The sequence below is a fragment of the Festucalex cinctus genome, chromosome 1, assembly GCF_051991245.1.
Source record: "Festucalex cinctus isolate MCC-2025b chromosome 1, RoL_Fcin_1.0, whole genome shotgun sequence".
NCBI classification, from domain to species: domain Eukaryota; kingdom Metazoa; phylum Chordata; class Actinopteri; order Syngnathiformes; family Syngnathidae; genus Festucalex; species Festucalex cinctus.
Window position 1 is genome coordinate 324,843 of NC_135411.1, and position 7,734 is coordinate 332,576.

General features: G+C 37.4%; 1 long non-coding RNA gene across 1 annotated transcript; it reads right to left on the reverse strand.

Moving 5' to 3' along the window:
• Positions 1–2,416: 2,416 nt before the first annotated feature.
• Positions 2,417–5,976, reverse strand: LOC144012388 (uncharacterized). Its single transcript, XR_013282127.1, has 3 exons — positions 5,594–5,976; positions 5,086–5,250; positions 2,417–2,852 (listed from the first exon to the last, which is right to left on the reverse strand). It is a non-coding gene; the product is annotated as an uncharacterized LOC144012388 (long non-coding RNA).
• Positions 5,977–7,734: the final 1,758 nt, after the last annotated feature.

Here is a 7,734-nt window from a genome sequence, read left to right on the forward strand (position 1 = left end):
ATCAATCAGACTATGGACGTCATCGAGAGCTGAGTAAAGCTTGACGGACTATGCTTACATAGCAACGGTTGCTAAATGTGTGATTGGTCAATGCTCGTTTGGGGGGGCGGAGTTTGCGAAAGGTCAATTACGGATACAACTCACCTGACTTTTGGCAGCGATATTCGGCCGAGCAAGAAAAGAAAAAGTGTAGTCAATAGTGCATAGAATTTGCTGGCACTCGACTAGAACTTTTCCTGGCTCAAAGCTTTAAAAAAAAAAAAAAAAAAAGACCAGAGACTCTTGGGTGGATTTACAGATTTACAGTCTGAGGTAAAACAGCAAGGATGTTTTAAAAAAAACTGTGCTACTAATAATTCTGGGGTACATTATCACAATTCATTATAATCCACATTTATCCAGATTTCTCCTTACTTTGGAAGCATGTCTTATTTTGGTATATTTGAATTTGATAATAATGTCGATACACAGTTTCATTTGATAAATCTTATGATTATTCTAGCGAAGTTTTACATTCATAAGTCTAAATTTACACATAAGAAACAATCCTTTATTGATTTTTTTTTTTGTATGCATGAGAAATTATTTTTTGTCATTGTCTGGTTGTCTGTGTCCAAAAGCTGTAAAAACATATAACTATTGCAAACTTATCATTTATTTATATGATTTTGTATCAAACTATTTTCTTTTCTTTCAGTTATACTATTGATTTTATTTGGTTTAGCTTTTGTATGTTTTAACTTTCCTGGCGTGTTCTATGTTCTAATTGTTTATAGTGTATACAATGATTGTATTATTTCCCCCCATTAGTTTGTATACTGATTGAGTGAATATAGATTTAAAAAATAAAAAATAAACTGGGCTACTCGTATGTACAGGAGATAAACATGTTTCTTCTTATTTGTCCGAGTGCAGTTTAAAGGTCTATTTATTTTTATTATCCAAATGAATCTAGAATTAAACGTATAATTTTATGAGTTTTTTTAAATAATTTTTTTAAGTAAAATTAAATATTAACATTTCGTGACATGAGATTTGTCCAACTGTATTTGCCGTAGATTTCACGTGACAGCAGAAGAGCGACTCCATTCCAGGCACGACGCGTTTACGCTCGGCTTCACGATAAAAATAATTCAACACGAATTCGTACGGAACGAACTGACACATCGACACTTTGCCCCGTCACTACTTTATTGAAGTCAAACATAATTGCTACGTTTCGTGTCTGGTTCAATCGTATCTCTCGGCCCTCTTTATTTTGCCTTAGCTTAGCTTAGCTTAGCTTAGCTTAGCTTAGCTTAGCTTGCTAGGCGCCAAAAAACGAGACGCGTTTGCTATCGACAAATTGGCTCAGCAGACGTCAATCGTGAGCGTAAAGTGTCGTGAATATCGTGTGAAGATGTTCACAATGGCGAAAGTCAAGTACGAAGAGGAGCTTTGTGGAGCACAGGAGGACAACGAGCGAAAAGGTCAACTGCTGGACGCCGTTTACAAGCAGCCTCGAGTTGTGTTGAACAGAGCAGGTTTGTCACTTGTTTCATCGACACTTTTCAAACATATGTACGTTTTTATTTCTGTAAGGACTCTTCACCGGGTCACTTTGTTACGATACACAGTTTTTTTTTCTTCAGTCGGTTCGGTACATTTCTCAGTCGATGAGAATTGGATTTAGCAGAGCTACAACTGAGGCAAAGCTAGTAGGCCGTGGGGTGAACCCCAAAAAAGTGCCTAGAAAATGAGTTGCGCTCCACTGTCTGGGCACTACTTGTTCAATGCATTTTTTGATAGATAATACCCTTCTGAACTTTGGGTTAAAAGTTCACCCAATGTTTTCCTGCCCCAATTTTGTCACAAGCCAGAAATGCATATATAGGTAAATAACAAAAAACGAAAATCTTGTGCTGCAGTTTTTGGTTGTAAAACGTCTTACATTAAATTTGGCAACAGAAAATCATTCCCAGATGTTATAAATACATGTACCTAACATCAGAAACAAGTATTGGTGGTTTGGTGCAATCATGTGAATTTAGATCATTAAATATATTAAATTTGTGCCAAAAAAACGCTTCAACTAGAAGTGAAACCAGCACACGGATGTTACATTTAGCTATGTTTATGTTTCATATATGAAAACAATTCACAACCTATTACGTAATGAAAGGTACACAAGAAGCAGCATACATCGGCCAAAAATACTACCATGCACCACAAACCTGGAACAAGGCAAAATGGACTAGATGGAAATAGATGCATTCAGAGCCCAGATTATTATAACATATAGAATATTTATTAAAGTATCAGATTGTGTCATCACAGCATGTCATTTATACCCCCCACCCCCTACCCAAATAATATTAATAAAAAAATAATAATAATAAAATAAAAATCAAATGTGCATTCACAATAAAACCTTTGGAACTTCATTGGAACAGCTCTCTTTTTTTTTTTTTTGGCAGACCAATTTAACAAAGGTCTGTGTTGTGGAAAAATGGAATACAGACATTTTTATTTTTGCTTGAAAAGTGTTAAAATGGAGAGTTAACATCTTGATAATGAAACAAACAAAATGGCAGATTTTACATAGATTTTACAGCCCTGCATTTTAAAGTGTCCTCGTATGCCCTGTGATTTTCCAACCTGATGTTGTACCAGCTATTTGTTAGTGTCACTTTCTTGGCTTACATCAGTAGACTCAGTAGTTGATGTATCTGATGAGTGAGGTACCCTGTCTAAAAGTTTGTCAGTTGTTGATAATGTCTCTACAAAAACCATTTCAGAGTTGTTGCTGGAAAGGGGTGTGAAAAACCAGCTGGGGGAAATCACACCTCAATCTTCGTTTCAGTATATCCTGCCTGAAATAGAAAATTGAAGGGAAAGATGAGCACAAGATACTAGAGGTGGGAATCTTGGGGCACCTCACGATTCGATTGCGATTACGATTCAGAGGCTACGATTCGATTATAAAACGATTATTGATTTCCCCCCCAGGCAGCAGAAAAAAAACAATGTATTTTGGTGCTTTTAATGTTTCGTACATTAGTTACAAAAATAGTACAAAGTCCTCTCAGGCCTAAACAAACTACTATTTCAGTATCAAGTTAACAGTTCAAAACAGTAAATAAAATACTCAAGTCCTCATTCTGTAACAACAGCTTTTAAGTATATTCAGTCTTCAACAGAATAAAACATAGCATTGAGCAAAAATATATTATTTTTATCCACTCAAAAGTGCACTGAGGTATAAATGAAAGACAATGTGAACTACTACTTCAATACAAATGCCTAAAAAAAAAAAAAAAAGAAAAGTGCTTTCCTGCTTTTTAAGTTGTGTAAAGATGAACATGTAAACATTAAAGTTTCTCAGAGGTACAAAAAAAAACAACAAAAAAAACTCAAGTGCTTTTCTGCTTTTTAACTTGTGTAAACATGAACGTGTAAACATTAATGGGATCGTTCTGCTTTTTTAACATGAATCTCAATTTGATCCTCACCTCCCGTGTGTGCGATCAGCACTGACTTCGGCGTTGGACGAGAGGAAAATAGTCCACCAAGCTGGCTGGGGTCTCGGAAATAAAGCGTTTTTCTTCTAAAAACTTTTTGTTTTCAAAAGCGTGATACATTTACACCACAATACTCTTTTCTGAATAAAGTCAGACGCCATTACCGCCAGCCACTACTTTTCTGTTCGTTCGTTCGTATCACTGCGCGGCGCCCTGTAGAACGCTAACCGACGCACTGCAGCCAGCTAGCTGATACTTCCGCTTCAAGTTGTTTGCCTTTCGGAGCAGGTCTGATCCCACGAAGAGGTGGGTTGGTCAGCTCAGCCATGCTTGTTGTTGTTTTGAATCTCGAGGCGTGAGTTGTGGATGTGTAATCTCGGTCCGTCCCAAAAAGCGTCCCGAAGACCGCGCGCGCTACTGCGTTTCAGTTCCGCGTACTTTCGCTCCGGTCACTTTAGTTTCGCTTCCCTTGGCATATTTATATAATCGGAATTTGGACGTTTGTGAATCGTTCTCGATTGTTCCACGGCCGAATCGTGAATAATCTAAGAATCGGAAATTTTGCACACCTCTACAAGATACACATATTCACATCAGACTAGGGCTGCTCTATTATGGAAAAAAATAATCATCACAATTATTTTGGTAATAATTGAAATCAAGATTATTCTAAACAATTATATTTTGTTCAAATCAAGAAAATATTTAAACATTTGAAAATAAGACAATTCCAATCATATGAAACTATAATTATGTAAGTTGCTTTTGGATCCAACAAAATTTATAATTTATTATTATTATTATTATTATTATTATTATTATGACGTTAGCAAAAATTTGAAGTTGGGGTGCAGTGTGTGTGCAGTAAGCTAGTTTTGACATGGGTGTGTGGTAAAATAACTCGTGTGGGCGTGCCACAACTCAAAATTAGTATTATTAGTGCTGCAGCTATCGAATATTTTGGTATTTGGATATCCTACTGAAAATTCTAGTGAATAATCGTATATTTGGATAGAAATACAAATATACCGATAGGCCTATATACTTTCTTGGTCAAAGAACAATTATAAATACAGAAGACAAAAAAACACATTTGCATGTAATAATTAACAACCAACTGGTTTTCATTTTTAGAGAATCAATTTTATTTATTTATTTTTAACTTAAATTGAGCTTGTCAGCAAACTATTTTTCTCTGAAACAGTGAGATTTTAGACAAATCTCTCCCCATAGATTTCATAAATGTGTTTCAATGATTTATATGTTACCTGTAGTCTGAAGCATCAAGATCCCCGTGTTTATTAACACTGTTCACAAACCCCTTAGCTTGTCCATTCTCATCACATCTTTGTCAACTATAATCCTTTGACGGATTACTTGTTCACAAAAAGAATTTGTAGCTCTCAGCATTGGGTTGTCTAAAACACACACACACTCACTTAATATGTGCAGAGTCATGCTTTCTAATTAATGCTGTCTCGAAATGTAAACAGAATACAAGTGACATATTGCTGACCAATGCTTTACTTTTGAAATGTGTAATTTTAGCAAAGTGACAATGAAATAGTGCAATGTAACAACTCACATTTGTTCGTCCCTGGTTGCTGTTTCTGTTGCTGTTGACTTTAAGAACCTTGTGTAATCTCTGAAACAAAACTGCACCTCCATTGTGACACAGTCTTTTGTCTTGAATATGCAGAAGAATGGAACAGTCTTTCTTCATCTCAGCGGCCTGCAGCAACCAACCCGCCTTTAGACAAAAAAGAATTACATTATAAGTGTTATTGTCACATCACCTCTTTACAGTATATGCACATCACAGATTTAAGTAAAGTAAAGTGTTTGTTGAGGTTGATGAGAGAGAGTTTGGGGAAAAGGGAGTGTGTAGCTGTGACTATATTATGACTCTGATGGGCACAGGTAACTCGAGTTTGGTAACAACTGTTGGATTCACTCGATAAATCATTCAGCAGCTCGCGTTTTTAATAAACTATAGCCTTAAAACTTAACCTAGCAACAAATTATATTCAGCGCTATACAAAATATCGGTCACATTAATAACAGAAATGGGCACGCGTGTGTGTAGCACTTACCTGCCGACAATGTTTCTGCTTTGGCGAGATGATCCCTCTTCCGTGTGCCTTCCAATCCCAGACGAGTCTACTTTGAAATTTATTTTTACAAATGATGCAGATGGCTGGAAGAACGGGGCCAGCTGAAGCGATGGGCAAACCTGAACGGGAACGAAGTTTTTTCACTACTTTCTTTCTAACTTTTTTTCTCCTTTCGCTCTCCGACATTGTGGTCGCCATTTTTGTTATGCGGTTGCTATGGTGAGGAGAAAGCAGCAGCTACCTGATTGGCTCATGTGACCTAAATCACACCACTACCGACCTAATGGCACTACGCCCACACCAGAGATCACTGCGCCTCATCGCAAAATAGTGCCGGGGTTTCACCACCGAAAACACAAAATTGGCGGGTTTTCACAGGGTGAACTACACGGATTCTTACTTACTACTGATTAATCTATTTTATGAAGTAAAGATTATTTAGTGCCCCTGGTAGTGGAGCGAAACTGAACGAAAACGTGTGTGACCTGACGGCCTATAGCCGCCTTTTCTTTTTACGCGGTCAAGTCAGCCGCACTTAATTTTTTTCTGTTCGCCCTTTTCTAGGATTTACGGTAGTGTGCTCGAAGAGACGCTGGCGCGGAGAATGTGACCGGTTTTCAAAATAAAAGATCGTTTTTCAAAAATAAAATTGAATTCAAACGCAGTTTAAAGTATGCTTGGTTTTATTATTATTATTGTTATTATTGTTATTATTGTTATTATTGTTATTATTGTTATTATTATTATTATTATTAACAGTTTAAAAGCTGTTTCACAATAACAGTACCAATTCAAATAGGTCGCTTGCACATCGTAATGCATCATGGGAGTTTTTTCTTCGGGCGCCATCTTGGGTGTCCGCCGGTTCACAAGGTACACTCGTGAGTTACACGGTAGAGCTTATCAACCTGATGTAATTTTCGCAGTATTTTCACGATTTACCGGAAGATCAAAAACAACGATACAGGCAGAAGGTGTCTCTGTGTGGCGGGATTGATCCTAATTACGTCCTGACCAAGGGTGATTTTTTTTTTTGACGGAGAAAGCTTGCTGGCCAAATGTGACTTCTCTGGACATTTTTCACTACCTCGTGTTGACCACATGCTCCATAACACGCCAACAAATCCCTGGAGGCTTACAATTATTTTGTAAGCGGGTGGATACAGAGTGTAAACTTTAACATCGCATCAGAAGAAACTGTTGCTGTTGCACGTAAGTAAACCACATGGTGTTGGTAATTCTGCACACAAAAATGTTGATTTGTTCTCAGGCTTCCTGTTATCATTGTGTTTATATGCATAGCTGGGTTTACCTGATGTGGTTTTTCTAATCATTTTATCACAGGCAAATATGGCAGAGCGTATAAGAATAAAAAGTAACTATGCACAGCCTCCCCGTGGCTTAATTAAATTTAATGCTACCCTTTCACTAGTTACATGTTACTTAATCAACTTACTCTAAATGGTTAAGGTTAACCACTCTCAGAGGACGTATTTTTAGGTTCAGTTTCCAGTACAATAAAACGTGTTCATGGTAACTACTGAGCATACTGACAGCTTTTCTTATGATCTCACGGTTAAGGAGGCTGTCACAACACCCAATTTCTGTCTGGTGCCGGATGGCAACAATTCCCATCACTTGTCACGACAACACCAATATTATTACCAGGAATGTATGGCTTTACTTTTTGTAGTTTCTTATTTAATTCTATGTTTCATATTTTCATTACAATGTTTGTAATATTTTCAGATTCAGGCACAGATGAGTTTAACTGGACGGACTTCTGCGACTTTGTGGTGTGGACAAAGTGTGATTGAGCAAGTCCACCCAGATCGCTCGTTTTGGCCAGCTGGAAAAGCCAGAGTTTTTTTTTCCCCAAAGTCCCCTCCTTACCTGAACTGCTCGGGAGAGCATTTACTAGATCAGCAGTGGACTTCCAGTGTTCCTGCTCAGCCGCTGTCACCTACCACTTGCTCATGTACTTCAAAGATGCGGAATAAAGTAGTTTTTTGTGCTGCAGCAGATTGTAAAATCAAATGATATCACTTGAAGTGTGCCAATCTAGACTGCCAAAAGGACAGTGGTTTTGTGACAAGTGTGAAACAAGGATTATTGGGAAA